At 37.1% G+C, this 23,119-nt stretch overlaps 1 long non-coding RNA gene across 1 annotated transcript in view; it reads right to left on the bottom strand.

The window, feature by feature from the left end:
• Positions 1-23,068, bottom strand: part of LOC141495883 (uncharacterized) — a 35,477-nt gene extending 12,409 nt beyond the window's left edge. Inside the window, exons 1-3 of the long non-coding RNA XR_012470886.1 lie at positions 22,981-23,068; positions 20,566-20,662; positions 2,637-2,787 (exon numbers count right to left, since the gene is read on the bottom strand). This is a non-coding gene — a long non-coding RNA (uncharacterized LOC141495883). The remainder of the gene's footprint in view (positions 1-2,636; positions 2,788-20,565; positions 20,663-22,980) is intronic.
• Positions 23,069-23,119: the final 51 nt, after the last annotated feature.

Genomic DNA, 23,119 nt, shown 5'->3' with positions numbered 1-23,119 from the left:
AAAAGAAAACAAAACACACAGAAAATCTGAATCTGATGAACACTTTATAAAAATTATCTTTTATCTCTTTCCCTTAATCCTAATTCCTCATGTCAAAAATTGCTAATTTGGAAATATATTTAACAAAATATATATACAAAATGCTAACCTGACTGTTCTCTGCTGAGGGGAGGAGGTTAGAAAGGAAGGGTGGAAGGAAATTTTTATCTTGGAAATATGTACAAATGGATGAAAAAATATATATATATATAATGTGTGTGTGTGTGTGTGTGTGTGTGTGTGAAGTTATCACTCTATTCTTCTGGATCTATGTCTAGGACATCACAGCTCTGTATAGTGGGATTCTTAGGCACTCCAGAGCTCAGGCTGCACAGCAGTGGTTCTGCTCTGCTGCTTCCCTGGCTCATAGCATGTTCCTTTCATTGGCCTCAGTTGTGAAGTGGAGGTGCCTTCATGGATCTGGAAGGATCTGTGGTCCAGACCTAAATATGAGCACAGGGCTCCCTTGGAGCTTGACTCCTCTCTATGAATGGGGTCAGAAACCCTTTCTGCCTCCATGTCCTGCCATAAGTTTCCCTTCAGGACCTGACTGAAAGGCTCAGCTCAATGTCCCAAGAGACCTCAGGCTGTTGTGTTTCACTATGCTTATCTGGGCTAGAAAAAATGATTCCTGATTTTTCATGGATTTCCCAATTAGGACTCAGTTTGTTATTTATCTAAATCTTTTTGGAGGTATTGTGAAGGGAAACTGGGTGGTTCCACTTCCTATTACTCCAACTTTTTTGTCTGATGCTTGCTGTGAGGAATCCCGAGATAAATGAGAGAACTTGTAAGAAATGAAGCAAAATTGTTGGCAGAGTTATGAACTGTTTCAACTATTCTGGAGAGCAAGTTAGAACTATGCCCAAAGAGCAATCAAACTGGGCATACCCTTTGATCCAGCAATAACACTTCTAGGTCTAAATTTCAAAAAAATCATAAAAAAGGGACAAGGACCAACATGCACAAAAACATTTAAAGCAATTCTTTTTTGTGGTGGCAAAGAATATGAAATTGAGGGAATGTACATTAATTGGAAAATAACTGAACAAACTGTAGTATATTAAGATAATGGAATATTACTGTGCTCTAAGAAATGATGAACAGGCCAATTTCAGAAAAATTTGGAAAGACACATAACTGGTGCTGAGTGAAGTGAGCAGAACCAGGAAAACATTGCACACAATAACAGTAACAATGATGATCAACTATGATAGACATTGCTCTTCTTAGCTAAGCAATAATCCAAGACAATTCCAAAAGACTCATGGTGAAAAATGCTATCCACATCCAGAGAAACAACTGATGGAGTATGAAAATAGATCAATGCTTGTTATTTTCACTTTTAAGGGTTTTTTGTGGTTTTTTTCCTTTTGCTGTTTCTTCTGTTAAAACATGATTAATGTAGAAATATGTTTTATACTACTGCACATGCATAACCTACATAAGATTATTTATTAATACTGAAAATTGTCTTAACATATAATTGGAAAAAATAAAATAAATCAAAGTAAAATAAGTTCAACTAGGAAACCTATACATAGTCACTGTGTAGACTGATCTTGGTCCCAAAAAGAGATTTTAAAAAGTGCAGCTGTTTCTTTTCCTTGAAGAGGAGGAGGTCTGTGGGTGTGAAATGTTGCTCATGCTGTCAGATGGGGTTGCTGCCTAAGTTGTTTTTATTTATCTGTTGGGTTTTTTTTAACAAGGAAAAAAATTCTATGATAGGGAGAAGTAGGAGAGTATGTGCCTAGCATAAACCCTAACCCTAAACCTAAAAAATCAAATACTTTATCAAATGCTTTGCGACAATACAAACTATATCTATATTATTCCTTCATTTACCTGTCTCTTCCCTGCTTTAAAAAAGAAAAGAAAAAAGAAAAGTTAAAGAAGTTAACTGAATATAATGTGTTCTTCCCCCCTCCATGATTCAATTCTTTATGCTTTTCAGAAAGCTTCTGTAATTTGACTAATATAAGTTCTTCCTCTGTTCTTGAGGAAGCTATGAAAATATTTAGGAATGAATTTCTTTTTCAGCTGTTCTCTAATAGTTCTTTTAATAATACCCTAGAGAATTTTGTCAGCATTGAAGTCAAGGTCACCAGACTATAGTATTCAGATTCTATTCTCTTCCCTTTTTGAAAATTCAGACAATATTTTGTCAACTTCTAGTCCCCTTTCTCAAACTATGGTACCCCTCTCATCTCTCAAAGATCAATGTGTAATGGTGGTGCAGTAATCATCACATCCCTCCTCTCCTCGTTCCTATTAACAGCTTTTTGATTATTACAAGCAATTGTGTTTTTATCTAGTTTAGTATTTCCTTCTTTAATCTTGAAATGTAAATTCATTTCAGTACTGGTCAGCCCAACAATAAAAGACATGACTCTAGCAGACCTCAATCATAGAATAGACCAGTAAGAATTACAAGTGTTTTAAGTGAAGAACAGCTATTCTAAGTCTCTTCTGAAAGACTTCCCCCAGTACATTAGCTGTTTCATTTATATCACTGGTAAAATATCAGACATGTTCTATGATTCTGAAAAAGGAAAGATTATGAATTGGTAAATGATAAGGAGAAAATGACATTTTACCTTCAGGTTACCCCCCTTTTCTGTCAAATGGCAATCCATCATATTAACTTTCTTCCACAAGTTGAAGAAAGCGGCATGTTTGAAAACTAAAATCCACATGGAAACTTCAATTAAAAAAATACACCAAATATTGGACAACGTGGAAATCCACCTGCAAGTACAGAAAAGAAGTGATTTCTTTACCAGTACTATTGTAAGTGTCATGCTCCTAAAAAAAAATTGATAATCTTCAAACATATGCAGATGTTTATCATAAGTATTAAGTACAAGTTTTTAAAATGTAGAATGGTTATTTGTTCATTGAAAAGCCCTAAAGCAAACCTACTCACTGAACTATAATCATTGTTCAATTATTATTTATTTTTTTAAGTTTTTGCAAGGCATTGGGATTAAGTGGCTTGCCCAAGGCCACACAGCTAGGTAATTATTAAGCGTCTGAAGCTGGATTTGAACTCAGGTACTCCTGATTCCAGGGCTGGTGCTCTATTCACTGCACCACCTAGCCGCCCCCTGTTCAATTATTTTCAAGAAATTTTGGGGGCAGCTAGGTGGATGGGGTAGCTAGGTGGTGCAGTGGATAGAGTACAGCCCTAGAGTCATTAAGATCTGAGTTCAAATCTGACCTCAAACAGTTAAGAATTGCCTAGCTGTGTGACCTTGGGCAAGTCACTTAACCCCATTGCCTTAAATAAGTAAAAATTTAAAAAAAAGAAAAAGAAATTTTGACTAACAAAGTTCAATGCCAGGAATGAATCAGCCTACTCAAAGAATGGAGAAATGCATACTTAACTAAAATTAAAATCTTCTGAAGATCACCAAAATATAAGTTCACGTATTTTAGAATATAAATGCACAGACCAGGGCCCGATGCTAAATTAAGGTAATAGGTGAAAAAGGGAAATTTGAACAAAGAACAAAAACATCTGCAATGTCCAAGGAATAATCCAACCTTTCTGGAGAGCAATTTGGAACTATACCCAAAGGGCAACAAAAATGTGCATACCCTTTGTGCATACCTAGCAATATCACTACTGGGTCTATACCCTGAAGAGATGATGAAAAAGGGCAAAAACATCACTTGTACAAAAATATTCATAGCATCCCTGTTTGTGGTGGCAAAGAATTGGAAATCAAGTAAGTGTCCTTCAATTGGGGAATGACTTAGCAAACTGTGGTATATGTATGTCATGGAACACTATTGTTCTATTAGAAACCAAGAGGGATGGGAATTCAGGGAAGCCTGGAGGGATTTGCATGAATTGATGCTGAGTGAGATGAGCAGAACCAGAAGAACACTGTATGCCCTCAACAACATGGGGATGATGATCAACCTTAATGGACTCACTCATTCCATCAGTGCAACAATCAGGGACAATTTGGGGCTGTCTGCAATGGAGAATACCAACTGTATCCAGAGAGAGAACTGTGGAGTTTGAATTATTACTTTAATCATTACCTTTAATTTAGAAAAAAATTGATATCTTATTGTCTGATCTTGCTATCTTTTATACTTGATGTTTCTTCCTTAAGGATATGATTTCTCTCTCATGACATTCAATTTGGATCAATGTTAACCATGGAAACAATGTAAAGACTGGCAAATTGTCTTCTGTGGGTGGGGGGGAGAGTAACATTAGGAGAAAAAATTGTAAAACTCAAATAAAAATCTTTATAATTAAAAAAATAAATAACTTTACCTTTACACACACACATACACACACACACACAAATTGTCTCTGATTTTTGAACTGATGAAATGAGCGAGTCCATTACGGTTGATCAACAAACCCATGTTGCTGTTATGATGTACAATGTTCTTCTGGTTCTGTTCATCTCACTCAGCATCAGTTCATGCAAGTCAAAGACTATTCTAAAAGACTTGTAATGGAAAATACTATCCAAATCCAGAGAAGGAACTGTGGAGTTTAAATGCAGAAGTCAAAGATTCTTTAATCTTCAATTCAAAAATATTCAATTTTTAAAAGTTGTCTTAGATATTATGTTTTTTCACTCTAATTTTTTCCTGTTTTGATTTGATTCTTCTTTCATAATATGATTAATATGTTTAGCATGGTTATAAATGTATAGCCTAAATTAAGACTACTTTCTATGAGGTGGAAGGGGAAAGGGAGAAAAATATAAACCAAACCTTACAAAAATATGATTGTTGAAAATTACTATTGCATGTAATTGGAAAAATAAATAAATAAAATATTTCCTGCAAAAAAAAAGGCTGAGGAATTTGTATTTTATCCTATAAACAAGAGAAAGGCACTGAAAGTTTTAGAGAAATGGAGTAACATCAGACCTGTGCCTTAGGAATATTATTTAAATATTTTCAAATGAATAGATGATAGATTTTACAATAAGATCAGGGACTAAAGTTTTACAAATTATGCCAAGTAACTTTTTTTATCTTGTCCATGTTCAAGTAAATTTCCCAGTTCTATTTCCTTTAATCACAAAACCAAGAAAAATAGTAAAAACTCTAGCAAAGGGTATGGTACAACTGAGTCACAATAATTCTAGCTAATATCTCCTGACTGACACTGGGCAAATTTCTTTCAAGTTTTCTTATTTATAAAATAAAGATATAGTTTAGTACCTACTACTACTAAGTACTTCATCAGCAGCTTTGTAAACACTGTACAAACATGAACTCATGTTGTTATTAAGAATGCACTATTCAATTTCCAAAGGAAATTAGAAAGATTTGGCATCCAACCTCAAACAAAATCAAAAATAAGATTCACTAAAAGGAATGACAAGTTATCTGCAACAATAAACTGATAATAATAGCTTAACTATTTTAATGTCTTAAAATTTTATGTTTGAAAAAAGTAATAGTCATAGACTCACTAAAATTTCAAGACAATTAAGAAAAGGGAAAAGCTCAGAAAACTGCATCTGAAGAATAGGTAAAGACTGGGGTCCCAAAATAATGTTTCAAAATTCAATTTTAACTTTAAGATACAATTGTTATTTTAGCCAAATCCTTTAGTTACCAAGAAGTTTTAAAATAGGTGAAAATCAAACAATTTTTAGTTTACTCCAACCAGGCTATTTAACAAGTGGTAAACCTGATACCTTTAAAAGAAAAAAAAAGCTCAAGAATTTGATCACAGACTCATAATGCTTGGCAAAAGCAGGTTAAAACATTATCATCATTCTTAAGAAGCTTAAGATACAATCTATCTGCAAACAGCTAACAGCTCAGACAGATTCCCACTAGCAAGGATGCCCTAGAGCTTAAGAATGCAAGTAGGACAAAATGTAAGCAGCCTTGCACACCCACCAAAGAACTGTCAGCAGAATTCTACTACCACAAGTCAGAAAAGCCCTGAATGGTGGCAATGGTTAGTCCTGGGATCCATTAGAAACATTAATGAGCCCTCCTGGAAGCTGTCTATGGTTATATTTACCAATGCGAGGTACTTCCAACCTTCTAATACTTTCCATTTCTATTAAATTTTAGCATTTACAAGTAGAAGGTCCCTCTACAGGGCAATTTCTCATCTCTTATGTCATGTGACCTTGACAAACCTTAATAAGATAAGAATCATTATGCTCATTTACTGGTAGAACCAGAATCAAATTGCTGCTAAGCAATACATTTTTCTATCACTCCATATTGCTGCCTTATGATGCCAGCTCTCCTATCAGCATTCTTTTCATCTCACTGCAGAGGAATAATCTGATTCCACAGTTGGTTTATTTATACAGAATCCTAGAATCCAAGGAACTCACTATACTTCTTGGGATAACTCTTTTAAATGATTGTTGAGAGCTATAGGCTTTTACAGGAGTGAGAGTTATTAGGATAGAAAGTAGACAGTAAGGAGACCTGGTTGGGATGGGGGTGGGGGGGTTAATAGCCTTGAAGGAATCAGTAGAATAGCTTTGGCTCCTCAGTTTCCTACAGTAAAAGAGAACTGATTCCAGACTAAACTAAACAGACTCTTGTCTGGGAATATAGCTGAAGTGCTGCTATCATAGGATACTAGAACAGATTTAGAGCTAAAAAGGACCTCAGAGATCATCCAATCCAATCTTCTAATTAGCTGAGGGAAGTTAAATGACTTTCAGAAAAGGGACTGAAACCAAGGTCCTTTGACTCCAAATGCATGCTCATTCAGCTGTACCAAGCAATGGCAGGAAGAGAATCTAGGGAAGAAAGCTACTGGTAATCTGAACCTGATCAAGCAAGATAATCTTTTTTTTAATATTTATTTATTTATTTATTGATTTATTCTCATTTTGTACAAATGTTTTTTTATACATTAATAAAATATTCTTGTTTAAGAGTAAACAAAATACCTCCTCCCCTAAAAAAATATAGACTCACTTGAACAATAAAGGGGAGAGGAGAAAAATTAAAATTAAAAAAATAATACTAATAATTGTAGGTATGGCCAGGTGGCGCAATGGACGGAGCACCAACCCTGGAGCCATGAGCACCCGAGCCCATATCCGGCCCCATACACCCAACAATCACCCAGCTGTGTGACATGCAAGCCACCCCAACCCCACTGCCCTGCAAAAACAAAAAAAAGAAAAAAAAGACCCAAAATAAAATAGTAATAATAGTAGGGGTGGCTGGGTGGAGTACCAGGTCCAAATCCGGCCTCAGACACCCAACAATCACCCTGCTATGTGGCCCCAGGCAGGCCACAGAGCCCCATTTGCCCTGCACTACCCCCAAATAATAATAATAAAAAATGTGCTTCAGTCTTTGTTCCAACACCAACAACCATGTCGGTGGATCATATTCTTTATGGTAAGTCCATCACAAAAGTTATTTCCATATTTTTCCACCATTGCCATTGATGATCGCAATTCCCTCCTTTCATATTTCTCCACTACCATGTACTATATTTTCTCTCCTTTCACTCTGACTCTGCTGTAGGGTCGCTGAGTGGTGCAGCAGACAGATCCCTGGCCCTGGAGCCAAGAGGCCCTGAGCCCCCATACCACCCCTTAGGCCCAGAATCCACCTGAGCCTATGGTCCCGGACAGGCCTTCCAATCCCAGCCCCTTGCAAGAAGTAAAAAAGAAAATGTGTTATATCTGACCACTCTCCCCCCATGGTCCATCCTCTCTTCCATCACTCACATCCCCACCCCTTGCCCCTGTCCCCCCTCTCCTTACTCCAGATGTCTATACCCCATTGAGTATATTTGCTGTTTCATCTCCTAGCCACCTCTGATGAGAGCAAAGATTCCCTCATTCCCCCTTGTCTTCCCCCCTTCCATATCACTGCAATAGCTCATTGTAATAAAGAAAAATCTTATTATATGAAATATCTTGGCCTATTCCCCCCTCTCCTTTTTCATTCTCCCATTACATTTCCCTTTTTACTATTGACTCCATTTTTACACCATATTTTATCTTCGAAGTCAGCTTTCTCCTGTACTTCAACTATAAAAGCTCCCTCTACCTGCTCTATTAACTGAGAAGGTTCATATGAGTATTATCAGTGTCATTTTTCTATGCAGGAATACATGCAGTTCATCATCAAGTCCCTCATATTTTCCCCTTCTGCTCCAATCTCTATGCTTCACCGGAGTCATGTATTTGAAGATGAAACCTTCTGTTCAGCTCTGGTCATTCCAACAGGAACATATGAAATTCCCCTGGTTCACTGAAAGTCCATCTTTTTCCCTGGAAGAGGACATTCATTTTTGCCCGGTAGTTGATTCTCGGTTGCATTCCAAACTCTTTTGCCTTCTATTAGAAGTAGAAAAATATTTTATTCATCCCTATGTCTTTTCATCTTTGTCTTTGGTGGGAATCCATCTCCCTCAGCCACCTCTTCCCTTAGAGGGAGAGTACCAAACTCATCCCAACACTCCACTCTATTTGAAGTTGACTTGCTTCCATGGCTAATATCAACTCTATAGAGTAAGAAGTCCCCATTCCAGGGACACTGTGGTGGTCCCCTCCCCCATCCTGTTCCATTCCCAAACTTCACCCTCCTCTCCTCCTCCTCCTCCCCTATCTCCTTCTATATGTTGTATTCCCCTTTAGATTATAAATTTGTTGAGATCAAGGATTCTCCTTCTAATAACTCTTTCCATGGGATTTAGAAGTGCCCAGTATGTCATTATAGGAATTTAACAAAGGACTAGTAGAATGGATAGAATGAATATCCTAGTTTTTCCAAATGAATATTGTTATTTTGTCAAATACTGTTAAGTATCTCTTTGGATATTTTGATTGGCACTGCATTAAAAATGTAAATGAATTTTGTAGTATGTCATTTTTAATATATTGGCATAACCTAGGTATGTGTGCTAAAAATTCCTCCAACTATTCAAAATAGTCTTTATTTCTTTAAGATGTTTTTTACAATTGCTGATCAAGTTTCTGGGATCAACAGCTAAAAAGGAAATTCACAAATTTTCCAAGGCACCATATTTCCATCTAAATATACAAAATCAGAATAGAATACTTTGCTATTAGCTCTACCCCAAAGAATGTCATTTTTCCAACAGACTAGATATAGCTGTATCTCATTGTATTAAAAGGTGTAGGAACTTCATTTCTTTTGTAGGCCAATACAATGAGTTTAAACAGATCTTTGATAACTGCTATTTCAAAGTGAAACTCTACCTATGCTGAAACAGGATCAAAAATGTAAAAATAAGCCTTCCAAGAAAGGGTCAAATTCAGACTCAATGTCAGTTTCAAAAATTAGAGCATAAAATGTATTAATATACACTGCTGACCCCTTGTGACTAAGAGTAGAACTACACAAATGAGACAATAGAACATTGAAATAAGCTTCATTTTATCATCATAATTACTATTAACTTAGCTTCTCCTGATATTTGTACTTTTTTTGGTTATCCCAATCAAGCAACAATAGTCAGTACAATAGCCACCACAGTCTACCAGAAACAGAAGACTGGTTGTGTCTAGATTTACTTAAAGTTTCCTAGGAATATAGAATACTTCTTAAATCTTCTGAAAGGCAAGTTATAACATCTACTCTGTTAAATCTGTCAGATGGTGTAGTGGATAGAGCACCGGCCCTGGAATCAGGAGGGCCTAAGTTCAAATCTTCCCTCAGACACTTAATAATTACTTAGCTGTGTGATCTTGGGCAAATCATTTACCCCATTGCCTTGCAAAAAAAAAAAAAAAGAAAGAAAAAGAAATATACCAGAACAGCCACTAATCTGGTATTGAATCTATGGTGATGAATTTAGGGAAAAATCAATCCAAATATTATTCATAAGTTGTCAAGATAATCAAAACTGCCATTTCTTCCAACCTCCCCTTACATTGCTCCAATTCATATTCATGTAGAATTTAAAATTTGTTTATCAATATGAAAATTGAATCTAATGACTATTATTCCTGATTTTATAAGAAAAAATTTGTTATATTAATATAGCTCTTCATATATGAAAGAGAATATATGTAAATAAAAGAGAATAAAGAGGAACAAAATATTTAAACATTTATTATTTGGATGGGTTATAGAGAAAATTAGGTACATGGATCCAGGCCACAATCCAATATAATGAAAGCAGTGTTCTGAGCTTTCCAAGGTCTAGATGGATGTCATTGGTGAGACTTGTGTAAAGCAATACACTCAAAATAATAACCTTACTTTTAACAGTTTTTATTGAAACAATAGATAATATATTTTGATTTGCCATTTTAGTAAGAGCTCTGCAGTACCTAGGCTTTATTTACCAAAGTATTTAGTAAACTCAAAGGCAGTTGCATAAAATCACCCTGGGGGGGCACATGTGACCTGCATTTTGGACAGCCCTGTTTGAAAATATTTTAAATTCTAATACAGTAAATACTGATAGTTATAACTCCCAAAAACAAAAGCTCTTTTTTGAAGTCTTAAAAAAAGTGACAGGGTCCTGAGACTAACAAGATGGATAGCCACTGGATTATACTTTATCATCAAGACTTCACTGATAAGGAAGGCAGAAAGCATGTTTAGAAGAGGGAGAAAGAGAGGCCCAAGAGAAAAGATCAAAATATGTATCATTATGGGGAGACCTTCAATCTAAAACTGTATTAGTAAAGTAAAATATTATGAACTCTGAAAGGCAGCATAGCTTGATGTCTGGAGAAGACTTAGGTCTAAGAAAAAGCTCTCTGGGTTCAAATCCCACCTCTTGGCTACAATATTTCCTAGGTAAGTCATTTAAGTCACATCCAGGCACCAGCTGCCAATTTACATTGGTAGAGGGTCTTTCTTTACCTGTAGCTCCTTACATAAATATAAAATACATATGTTGACAAAAAACAAAAAAATTATGCCATGAGTCACTGCACAGATAGATGGAGTATTTGCTTCAAGAGTGGTCTAGAGGAGGGCAGCTAGGTGGTGCAGTGGACAGAGCACCAGCCCCGGAGTCAGGAGGGCCTGAGTTCAAATGTGACCTCAGACACTTATTAATTACCTAGCTGTCTGACCTTGGGCACGTCACAACCCCATTGCCTTGCAAAAAAGAAAAACAAAGTGGCCAAGAAACTAGTTATATTCTAAAAATTTTTAATGTTGCTTGATAAAGAATTTTTCAAATCAAAATGTTTTACTTATTGTTAACTGAAGACATATACATATAAAAATTCTACCAACTAAATCATTTGATTAAAATAATAAGCAAAACATTTATTACATTATTTTTAGTACTCAAGGGCAAACTGTCAAATTGAACTAGAAAATGGAACTTTTACCCGTATTTCGCAAATCAGAAATGAAAGCTTTTAAAAGGAGCTACTTTAAACCCATAGTGTTCCCAAAACCAACTGCTAGAAAAAGTTTAATGTAATACATTTGCAACCAAATATAAAAATACAGTCTAACTTCCCTTTCCCTTCTGCCAAAGGAACAAGAGACCTATAAAAAGTGGAACAGCTTGGATCATATAAATAGATTATTCAAATGTAGGTTTTTTGTACTTTAGGAGAAAAATTAATCAAGTTCTCTCATTTCAAGGTGAATAACTGGGGAAGCTGAGGTGATTTATTATTATTATTACTTCCTCTCCCATGCAGGGATTCTTTCTATGATATCACCAGCAGGACGTTCAGCATCTCTTTGAAGATGTCTAGTGACTTTAGTATCTCACTTTATAGTATATTCCATTTTTAGAGAGTTCTAATTGTATTGATTCCTTCACCATCCTGATTGCTAACATCTAGACTAACTCTAGTTTATCATCAGTCTCATAACTGATATTCAAATTATATCATAACATTGCTAATTTTCTAATTCTGAACACTACACTTCTATTGCTAATATTGCAAGAGTTTTTAAGACCACCAGATTTCCTTTAACAATCACACACATCCATAATGTTTGACAACATTTCTAGAATACATCTTGGTTGAAGAATGGTTCTTGGTAATTGTAGTATGCACTTAAAAGCCATCCATCTTTTTCTGTTCCTTTGTGCTACTTGTAGTTTTATTTCTTTTGAGGTTTTAATAGTCCTTTACTCACACATATATAACATCATGTAAGCTATTTTTTAATTTGATTTTTGGAAGGCATTAGGGTTAAGTGACTTATCTAAGGACTCACAGCTAGTAAGTATCAAGTGTCTGAGGTGGAATTTTAACTCAGGCCTTCCTGACTCCAGGACCAGTGCTCTATTCACTTTGCCATCTAGCAGCCCAACACATAGATAACATCAAGAGATCACTGGTATTCAAAAGATGATTTTTTTTTGAGCCAGTAAGTAATGTGACATCATTAAAAACACTAGAAATTTCCTAAATGAAATTCAGTCCAATCTGTTTAAAAAACTAAATTTTTTAGAGGGAGGTAGAGCCAAGATGGTGGCAGGAAGGCAGAAATTCCCAGAAACTCATTCCCTAAAAACTCCAAAAGCCATCAAATTATGACTCAAACCAAAATTTAGAGGCGCAGAACCCACAGAAAGACTGAGCGATACAATTTCCCAGTCCAAGACAACTTAGAAGTTCCACAGGAAAGGTCTATTCCATGGGGACAGTGCCGGTTAGAAAAAGTTACAGCACAGTCACAGCTGCAAGCACAGTGCAGCACAGCAGGGCCGGCACCTGGGTCCATGCCAGAGGGCATGACTTCCAGACCTCCTGGTCCAGGGATCACCAGGGACAGGTGGAAGGGGTGGTGAGAGAACTCTGATGCACTAGAGTGAGTGCTGAGCGGAGCTCCAGGCTCAGAGCAGCCCTGCGGTGAGAACCTGCAGTGGGAGTCGGCAGAGCCACCCAACACATCCAGAGCTGTCAGCCCATAGATGGTATGGGGGCTGGGGGAGACTGCAGAGGTCTCTCTGCTCTCCCTGAGGCAGGACTCAGCTGTTTGTCCACACTCAGATCTAGGCTACAGTCTGGGCCCCCACAACACCACTATAGCTGAGCTGGGATCCTCCTGACAGCTCTAGGGCAGAGGGGAGGACCAGAACATAAGCAAGTGAGCAGTCAGAGCCTCTCATAAGACCTTGGAGGAATTAAAGTCCCTGTGGTTGTCCCAACCCCCCCCCCCAAAAAAAAGCCATGGAAGTGCAATAAACCAGTCATAGTCTGAGGAAATGAGCAAAACACAGAAAAAGAAGAATCTGACCATAAAAATTTACTTTGGTCCCATGGAGAATCAAAATACATATTCAGATGACAAAAAATTCAAAGCTTCTGCATCCAAAACCTCCAACAGAAATAGAAAATGGACCCAGGCTATATATGAGCTCAAAAAAGACTTTGAAAAGCAATTAAGGGAGGTAGAGGAAAAATTGGGAGAAATGAGAGAAATGCAGATAAATCATGAAAATCAAGTCAGTAACTTGGTGAAAAAAATACAAAAAAATACTGAGGACAATAACATATTAAAAACCAGATTTAGGTCAAATGTAAAAAGAAAAACAAAAGGCAAATGAGGAGAAGAATGCTTTAAAAAGAAGAACTGGCCAGCTGGAAAAGGAGATAAAAAAAGCTCTCTGAAGAAAATTATTCCTTCAAATGAAGAATGGAACTAAAGGAAGCTGATGACTTTAAAGTCGCAAGAAATCAGGAAGAAATAAAACCATTCCAAAAAAAAGTAGAAGAAAATGTGAAATATCTCACTGGAAAAACAACTGACCTTGAAAAAGTTCCAGGAGAGGTAATTTAAAAATTATTGGGCTACATGAAAGTGATGACCAGGAAAAGAGCCTAGACTTCATTTTTTTTAAAAGAAATACAGCAAAATTGCCTTGAGATCCTAGAAGCAGAGCATGAAATAGAAAGTGAGGGAATTCACCAATCACCTCCTAAAAGAGATCCCAAAAGAAAAACTTACAGGAATATTATAGCCAAACTCAAAGAGAAAAATACTAAAAGCTGCCAGAAACAAATAATTCAATTACTATAGCTCTATAGTTAGGATTACACAGGATCTGGCAGCATCTACATTAAGGGCTCATAGGACTTGGAATATGATATTCTGGAAGGCAAAAGATCCTGGTTTACAATCAAGAATCCAACTACCCAGCAAAACTGAACATCTTCTTTCAGGGAAAAGATGGACTTCCAATGAAACAGGGGACTTTCAAACTTTCCTATTGAAACAACTAGAGCTGAACAGAAAGTCTGATCTCCAAATACAGAACTTGGGGGAACCACAGGGTGAACAAGAAGGACTAGTTCTGAGGAACTTAATGATTTTGAACTGCTTATATTCCTGTATAGGAAGAAGATACTGCTAACTCATATGAACTTTCTTATCTCTAAGAGCAGTTAGAAGGAGCAAATATAGACAAGGCACAGGAAGGAGCTGAATATAATGGTATAATATAGTAAAAAGATGGAGTCAATGGGTGATAAAGGAAAATACTGGGAGGAAGAGAAAGGAGAGGAAGAAGGAGCTAAGACATTTCACATAAGAGTCAAGAAAAAGCTTTTACAATGGAGTGGAATGGGGGGAAGGCAAGGGGTGAGCCTTCATTCTCATCAGAAAGGCTCTAAGAGGAAATAACATACACACTTAATATGGTATAGAAATTTATCTTACCCTAGAGAAAAATGAGAGGAAATGAGAGGATAAGGGGGGAATGGGGGAGGAAAGGGGAGAGTAGGGGATAGAAAAGAGGGAAGATTGTGGGAGAGGGTATTCAGATACAATACACTTCTGAACAGGGATGGGATGAAAGGAGAGAGAGAGAGAATGGAAATACAGGGAAATATAGCCAGTAATAGCAACTGTGGGAAAAATATTGAAGCAACTTCTCTGGTGGCTATAAGGAGGAAGGCAACTCATCCCAGAGACAGAGCCACTGGAATCTCAACACAGACTGAAGTACACTTTTTTTTTCCCCTCTCTCACTATTCTTGAGGTTTCTCATATTTTGGTGGGGGTGGAGGGTGGAGGGTTTATGATTATTCTCACAAGATTAGTGTGATAATATGATAAATATATAGATACTTTTAAATTTCTCCCATGCTCCTTCCCTTATCTCCTTCCAGAGAACCATTATATAATAACCTTCTTTTTACTATTCAATTCTGGACCCGGATCATAGACCCTCTTTAGCACTTGCCTACTATCTATACTTTGATGTAACTAATTTGATGGGCTGCATAATTAGATGCAAATCTAATAGTCTAGGCCAATGGGTTTACAAAATTTTTTAATTGTGCACCCCTATAAGAAATTTTTTAGCATAATCTCATTTTGTAAATCATATACTTGTATTATTGAATATATTTAGATATGTTTATATTATGGTATATTTATATTTTTAGAATTATACATATATATATATATATATATATATATTACAAAACTTAAATAAAAAGAAAGTTAAAAGATTTGAGATCAAGATTAAATGACATTTTATGCCTGAAGAGGGGAAATACTGGATACTGAGTAGAGAAATGCAGTATGGCAAATACAATAGCTAGTTCATGTAAGCTAGGATAGTCCTTCCCTAATGAAACTCTCTTTGAAACTTAATTATTTTAGAAGACTAAGGTCTCAAACTAGCTTCCGAGTTGTCCAAGACATAAAAGTTCAGGACTTCATGAAGTCCAAGCTCCTCAGAAACAGAGGATCAACACACTATTATAACCAATGTTAGATTCAATTAAACCACACCTGTATCTTTTTCTGAGCATTCTATAAACTGCCAGAATTGTAGACAATGGGTTAGGAATGGAAAAGTAGATAAGAGATGCTAGGAGCTTGTATAGCCATAAAACCACTGGTAGAAAGGGGGGTAAGTTGGGAGAAAGTTCAGAAGATAAATGAAGTAAGTGTGCCATTTTAGGGGAGACAAGCCCCCAGATTGGTTATCATGGAGAGGGTAGCATTCAATTCACATTCCTAATCTCCCACTGATTGATCACAAAACCTTTGAGGGAGGTGCTGGCCCCCACTTTTTATATCAAAGGTTAAGCAATATGTATCTTTATATTTTATTGTGGATAGTTAGGCCACTATCTTTTGGATTTTATGGATTTCTGGGGGCATCCAATAATATTGAAAACATTTGTAGATTAGTACGGAATTCCTTTTTTTAGACAATACATAGGTTATAATAAATGTCAGCTGCTAAATTAGTTAACATGAGTACATAGCAAATAATTAATCATAATCATATTCATCACAGCATTTTATAAAATATTAATATATATGCATAAGAGACATGTTTCTGAGGATAGTATTCAGGTGACAAGTAATGGGCAAAAAATTCCCTAATAGCTTGTATTCTCTGTTCCTTTCAATTGTGTGGTTATAAAAATGTAGCCTCCTGTAGAAATTATCTATAAAAATGTTTTTTCATGTTTTCATCAGCATAGATCATTCATGAAAAGATATACTAAAGATGAGAAAAAAGGTAAATAGGGTTCTCTTATTTTCTCAGTAGCCATTTTTAAAAAAAAAATACAAATACCTTAGGGGATCTTTCCCCTCTCTATCTTCAAAGTTGATCCCTGAATGTCCATATAGTTGAAGAATACAGTATGGATACAGTATGCATGAATTTATGAGATCAAGTTCAACCATACTCCTCAATTTCATCTTCTTAAGTGCCACTGCCACTTTCTTATAGTGGAGATTAACAAGCTATAGTCCAAATGTTCAACAATTCAGTAATCACCTACTACTATATAAAAGGTCCTGAGCTAGTAGCTGAACTATAATTACTATTCCAATTCAATTCAATTAATATTTATTAAGTGTCTACTCCTGAGGTACTAAGCACTAAGGATAAAACAGAGGCAAAAGACAGTCCTTGCTCTCAAGTAGTTTACAATCTAATGGGAGAGAGACAAACTGCAAACAAATCTATATAAAGCAATTTATTAATCAAGATAAATAGGAAATCATTACAAGAGGGAAAATAATAGAAATATGAGGGATTACTCAGTGTCATGGGGAGAGGGGAGGGAAAAAAGAGTGATGGAAAAATGAGTAACAAATATCAAGTGGATGAATGTTTAAAAATTTTTATAACATGTAATTAGAAAAATAATTATCAATTAAAAATGAATGTTGCAAAAATAAATAAATTTTTAATTTAAAAAATGATGCTTGTCAAAATTCATCTTTACTTTTATCTATTTCCCATTTTTGGAGTTAATGACTTCTCCAAATAGGTTGTGTTGAAATTGCAATAATCACATAAAATATTCTATTCCCATATTTATTCTTTCTTCTTATTTATAATTCATGTTTTCAGTTGTTCTAACTAGGAAACAATCTGATTACATATTGATTACTGTTGCTTACATGACTTATGAGACTAGATGGTTTCTTGCCAATACCTTCTTGCCTTGATTGAAAAAAAGTTATCATGTACATATGAGACTTCAGAGTAGTCAATGGATTGACTGTGGTTAATTCTTCTTTTTTATTTTTTTAGGTTTTTGCAAGGCAATGGGGTTAGGTGGCTTGCCCAAGGCCACACAGCTAGGTAATTATTAAGTGTCTGAGGCTGGATTTGAACTCAGGTACTCCTGACTCCAGGGCCAATGCTCTATCCACTGCGCCACCTAGCTATCCCTCACAGTTACTTCTTGATTCTAACATTTTTAAATAATTTTTGCTATTCTCTTGTGTACCCACTTTCATATTAAAGTCAAAAAGTATCAAAATAATTTGGAGGATATCTTGTCAAGTTCCATTCAATTTAATATATTTGGTTTCAGTTATTAAATTCTCCTGTGAATTCTTATGTTTTATAATACTCTACAATGGATTTGGCACTCGTCATAAGAATCTTCACTGAGGGGACAGACAAGCCCTGTTGTCCCATTAAATACTTCCTTTAGCTACATAATGAAAATAATTCAGTCATTCCTTTGTTTTTCTCTGCTGGGAAACTCCAAGTAACTAAAAATCTGTAATAATTTCTAATTTTACTGATAGCAAGAATAACATTATGGATGTGATTCAGTTCTTTCAAAAGTGAGTTAAGAGGGGTAATTGGATCACTCAGTGGATAGAGCACCAACCCTGGAGTCAGGAGGACCTGAGTTTGAATCCAATCTCAGACATTTAATACTGTGGAACTTTGAACAAGTCACTTAACACCACTTGCTCTGCAAAAACATAACAAAACAAAAGCAGATCTGAAAAAATTACATGACTAGAGTATTTAAAAGGGTAAGGGGTCTCAAAAAATTAAGTTTTGACCAATACCATTCCATTGTAAATGATCCTAATGAGGAAGAAAAGGGTAAATCATTTAAAGAATTTAAAGTGGCTATATTCAGAACTTTCTGAATTCACCCATTGCTTAGGATGGATGATATATGAAGAGATGAGAGAGACTATTATTCAACTTCCATTGTGCTTGTATATGTTCTTTATTTTTTTTAAATTTATTTGGCAATGGGGTTAAGTGATTTGCCCAAGGTCACTGTTAGGCAATTATTAAGTGTCTGAGATCACATTTGAACTCAGGTCCTCCTGACTCCAGGGTTGGTGCTCTATCCATTGCATCACCAAACTGTCCCAGAAGCATTTATTAAGAATATAGGTACTTAGGGGTGGCTAGGTAGCACAGTGGATAGCGCACCGGCCCTGGAGTCAGGAATAGCTGAGTTCAAATTTGGCCTTAGATACTTGGTAATTGCCTAGCTGTGTGGCCTGGGGCAAGCCACTAAACCCTATTGCCTTGCAAAAATTAAAAAAAAAAAAAAGAATATATGTACCTTCCCCGATTGACAAATGGTCAAAAGGATATGAAAAGACAATTTACAGCTGAGAAAATAAAGTGATCCATCGTCATATGAAATTAGAGAATACTTATTAGAGAAATGCAAATTAAAGCATCTCTGAGATACCACCTCATACCTCTCAGACTGGCCAATAAGACCAAAAAGGGCAATGATCAATGTTGGAAGGGATGTGGGAAATCTGGGACACTAATACAACCTTTCTGGAGAGAAATTTGGAATTAAGCCTAAAGGGCAACAAAAATATGCATACCCTTTGATCCAGCAATACCACCACTGGGTCTATACCCTGAAGAGATGATGAAAAAGGGTAAAAAACATCACTTGTACAAAAATATTTACAGCAGCCCTGTTTGTGGGGGCAAAGAATTAGAAATTAAGTGAATGTCCTCCAATTGGGGAATAGCTTGTGTTATATGTATGTGGAACATACATATATGGATATGATTTCTCTGTCATCACATTCAATTGAGATCAATGTATACCATGGAAACAATGTAAAGACTAACAGAATGCCTTCTGTGGGGGGGTGGGGAGGAGGGAAGCAAGAATGGGGGAAAAATTGTAAAACTCTAAATAAATAAAATCTTTCTAAAAAAAAGAAAAAACAAAAACAAAAAAGAATATATATATATATGTACACACACACACACACACACACACACACACACACACACACACCCCGGGGCCGCTTTGTGGTGCAGTAGCTAGAGCACCAGCCCTGGAGTCAGGAGGACCTGAATTCAAATGCACCCTCAGCCAAAAAGTTAAAGGCATGATTACATATGTATATCTGTACATAAAATCTTCTATATATGTGGCTATGAATAATCATAATGAAAAGTATATCAATAAATAAATCAAAGTCAACAAGGAGATCTCATGGTATTCCCTCTTTTTAAAATTTGTTTTCCATTTTCATTTAAGGCAATGGGGTTAAGTGACTTGCCCAAGGTCACACAGCTAGGCAATTAAGTGTCTGAGGCCAGATGGGGTTAAGTGACTTGCCCAAGGTCACACAGCTAGGCAATTAAGTGTCTGGGGCCAGATCTGAACTCTGGTACTCCTCACTACAGGGCCAGGGCTCTATCCACTGCACCACCTAGCTGCCCCATGGTATTCTCTCTTAAACCACAGAGCTCTCAAAGCATTTTATGGTATACTTCAAAGTATTTATCATGTAACTTTGATGAGTTATCTTTATGTTTTATGGACATTTTAGATTGCAAGTTCTATAAAGGCAGAGACTAATGTCTCTTTCAAAGCAACTAGCAAAATAATTTTAACACAAGTGTTTCATGAGTTTTTTAAATTGCCATTACAAATGTATTGAAGCCATTAGTGTTACTATTTGAAAGATAAAAAAATTAAAACAAAATATTTCACATAGAAATGAATAATTTATTCCAAGTGATAAAAAGTTGCCTCATATATTTATGCTGCTTTAAGATTAACAAAGCACTTTATTCACAACATCCCTTCCAGGGAGGTAATGGAAACATCCGAGGAAGTACAAGGGCAAAGGTGAAATGACTAGTCTAAGGCTACACAAGTGGCTAAGAGTTGGAATTCACATAAAGGTCTTTCTTTTCTTCCAGGATTACCCTTTCCAAATAATTCATTGCACTCCTTTGTCAATAACAAGTGAATTCTGGTTTTATCCTCAATCACATTGGTTATTGCTGATCTAATCCCTAGTACCTTTGTTTATTGGCTCTAAGAATTGAAAACAAGAACAAAGTCTTCTTACCCTCATGACTGGAATCTCATTATTCCTCAGAAATATTCTAGAGTCCTGGACTCAAGCTCAGAAGATTTGAGTTCATTTGAAGATTGCCTTGTCCCACCTAAATGTGATTGTGCAACAAAGTCACTTAATTTCTCCATGTTTTGGGTTTTCTTACTTGCAAAAAAGGGAATTATTAGTATATTATCCATTTCAGAGTTATCATGTATATCAAATGGGATTTTATGTCAAGCTTTTGCTTTTAACAGTTTCCAAAAAAAGTTAGAAATGCAAAAGTTAGGGTATGTTTCCTCTAGATACACAGTGAGTGAAAGAACTTTGGATTTAGATATAGAGGACCTGGGTTCAACTTCCTGCTCTGCTCTTTACTATCCTGTGTAGCCTAGGTCTCTCAATTTCCTCATTTGTAAATTAAGGTTAGACTAGGTGGTCTCTAATTTCCCCTCTTGGCTCTAAAACTAAGATCCTATTATAGCAATCAAAGAAACATTTATTAAGTATCTATTATGGACAGAACACTTCTAAGAACAAAACAAGTCTCAAAAATCAGCTTAAAAGTAGGGCTTTATTTAAATAAGAAACAGAACTGTCCATTGTTGCCCTAAATAAACAGCTATTATACTTCTTAGTAATGCTAGGTCAAAAATCTGCAGGATTTTATAAGGCTTATTAGAATAAAGATCACTCCTGAAGGGCATTATCCCTGTCCTTTGGGTTGTTTTTACTTTTTCTTGCACAGTGCAAGTTACATAAGTAAACATTTCATAAATTTTTGGTGACTAAGAAAGATTATTCATTGTGTTGATCTAAAAATTGTGCCATAAACCCATAATTACTCTTCAGGTCAGAGGCCTAAAAGTTGTCATTTCTAGTTCCTGAGTTGGTGAAGGTTATTAAATTCCTGACTGTCATTCTCAGACAATGCTGAGTTTTGGGGAAGAAGCTGTTTAGATCAAGTAATAGCATGAAATGAGGTTTCTCAATTATTAGACTTTCTTTGGTTTCAGTTCCTTGGGATCACAGCTCTTCTCTGGAGTCAAGTGGCTTGCCCAAGGCCACACAGCTATTATGTGTCTGAGACTCTCAGGTACTCCTGACTCCAGGGCTAGTGCTGTATCCACTGGGCCACCTAGCTGCCCCAGATTAGAGCTCTTCAATAGAGAATTAAGGTTTGTTGTTTTTTTTCAAGTAAGCCTTGCCAAAACAGTGCAAGTCTCCAAGAAAACAAGGTTGCACTATAACATACTACTGGAACAAATATTTGCTTCAAAAGGGCACAGTAGGATACTGGGTGTAATGGATGCTTTTCTTCAAGAACAAAGGGAGATAACACTTTTTTGAAAAGTAGGTTTTTGGGGGCGTCTAGATGGTGGTAGATAGAGCCCCGGCCCAGTAGTCAGGAGGACCTCAATTCAAATCAGGCCTCAGAGACTTAATAATTACCTAGCCTTGGGGCCTTGGGCAAACCACTTAACCCCACTGCCTTGAAAAACTTTAAAAAAAAAGTTGGTTGGTTTTTTTTTTTTAGGTTTTTGCAAGGCAAATAGGGTTAAGTGGCTCGCTCAAGGCCCCAAGGTTAGGTAATTATTAAGTGTCTGAGATCGGATTTGAACCCAGGTACTCCAGGGCTGGTGCTTTATCCACTGCTCCACCTAGCTGCCCCGGGCAAAATAAGGAAAATAAATCAATAACTGGAAACAGGACAACTTCATTCAAGTATAATATCAAATAATATTATGTAGTATGCTATATATTATATATCTAGTATAATTATCAATCATATTATCTAGTATATTGTACTATAATATAAATTATATGATGTATATTATATCAATTATATATGTAGTATATCAATTCTATTATCTAGTATACTATATTATATGATATATATCAAGGACATATCTAGTATAATCAATTACATCAATGTGTCTAATTAGATAAAAATCACTGCTTCCAGAGTAGTTATTTCACAGGTCGGGCCACCCCCGGGGCAAACACTGAGGAAGCAGCTGCCTTTCTGTAGCTCAGGTTTAAGGCAGGGGTGGGCAGGGCCTCTGCCCCGGAGTCAGGGGCACCGGCCGGGGGCTGGGCGATGCCAGGCGCCGGGCCGGACCGCGGGGGCCGCCAGAGTGGGCCGGGGCGGCGGGTCCAGACCACGCGCGGTGGGCAAGGGGGAGGGGCGCGGGCGGGCCGGGGCGGCCCCCGGGGGCCGGGCTGCCCCCGGGCAGGGCCGGGCAGGGCCGAGCAGGGCCGGCCCGGGGGGCTGGAGGTTCCCCCCGGAGGGTGGGGCCAAGCCTCGCGCGGGGGGAGGGGCCGCTGAAGGAAGTGGGGAGGGCCAGCCCGGAGGAAGGGTCCCGGCCCCCGCGGCTCGGGGCGGCCCGGGGGGCGGATCCGCGTATCGTGTCAGGACCCCGTTACCTGTAGCCCGTCGCCTGGCCCACTCCCCTCGGCGGCCCGGGCTCCTCGCGCCGGCGCCCCCCCCCCCCCGCGCTAAGGGACCGGTGTCACACAGGATGTCCCGCCCCCGCCCGCCCCGGGCCCCTTTCTCATTGGGCCC

Source organism: Macrotis lagotis, chromosome 8 (assembly GCF_037893015.1).
Source record: "Macrotis lagotis isolate mMagLag1 chromosome 8, bilby.v1.9.chrom.fasta, whole genome shotgun sequence".
NCBI lineage: Eukaryota > Metazoa > Chordata > Mammalia > Peramelemorphia > Peramelidae > Macrotis > Macrotis lagotis.
This window is presented reverse-complemented; position numbering and strand designations above follow the sequence as displayed.